A 1,217-nucleotide genomic window follows, 5' to 3' on the forward strand; every position below is an offset into this window, starting at 1 on the left:
GAATCTGTTGGCAAAGGAAATGACGTCAGACATATTGTACAAACACAGAATCTTTCAATAAGAATAACTCAGGATAAATTACACAGCGCTATCTAGTTCCACACTATGCAGAGTTTGTGCTGTGTATACTAAACAACTGATAAAATACTTAAATACATTTTTGCATACCTAATACACATAGAAAAGAGACCAATACTATCATAATCATGATTACGAATATAGTGGGAAGAATGAAACCCGCTACTACTGGAGGAAAGGGGGTATTGCGAGCGCAACAGGGATATCGCGAGCGTAACAGTAATATCGCGAGTAAACAGGGTATCGTGAGCGTATCAAGGGTATCGCGAGCGTAACGGGTGTATGGCGAGTGTAACAGGGGCAACGCGAGTGTAACAGGGTATCGCGAGCGTAACGGGTGTATGGCGAGTGTAACAAGGGTATCGCGAGCGTAACGGGTGTATGGCGAGTGTAACAGGGTATCGCGAGCGTAACGGGTGTATGGCGAGTGTAACAAGGGTATCGCGAGCGTAACGGGTGTATGGCGACTGTAACAGGGTATCGCGAGCGTAACGGGTGTATGGCGAGTGTAACAAGGGTATCGCGAGCGTAACGGGTGTATGGCGAGTGTAACAGGTGTATGGTGAGTGTAACAAGGGCATCCCGAGCGTAACAGGGGTATCGCGAGCGTAACGGGTGTATGGCGAGTGTAACAGAGGCTTCGCGAGCGTATCAAGGGTATCGCGAGCGTAACGGGTGTATGGCGAGTGTAACAGGGGCATCGCGAGCGTATCAAGGGTATCGCGAGCGTAACGGGTGTATGGCGAGTGTAACAGAGGCTTCGCGAGCGTATCAAGGGTATCGCGAGCGTAACGGGTGTATGGCGAGTGTAACAGAGGCTTCGCGAGCGTATCAAGGGTATCGCGAGCGTAACGGGTGTATGGCGAGTGTAACAGGGGCATCGCGAGCGTATCAAGGGTATCGCGAGCGTAACGGGTGTACGGCGAGTGTAACAAGGGTATCGCGAGCGTATCAAGGGTATCGCGAGCGTAACGGGTGTATGGCGAGTGTAACAGAGGCTTCGCGAGCGTATCAAGGGTATCGCGAGCGTAACGGGTGTATGGCGAGTGTAACAAGGGTATCGCGAGCGTAACGGGTGTATGGCGAGTGTAACAGGGTATCGCGAGCGTAACGGGTGTATGGCGAGTGTAACAAGGGTA

The sequence above is a fragment of the Achroia grisella genome, unplaced genomic scaffold (genome assembly GCF_030625045.1).
Source record: "Achroia grisella isolate CSIRO2021 unplaced genomic scaffold, CSIRO_AGI_Agris_v1 utg168, whole genome shotgun sequence".
Taxonomy (NCBI): Eukaryota; Metazoa; Arthropoda; class Insecta; order Lepidoptera; family Pyralidae; genus Achroia; species Achroia grisella.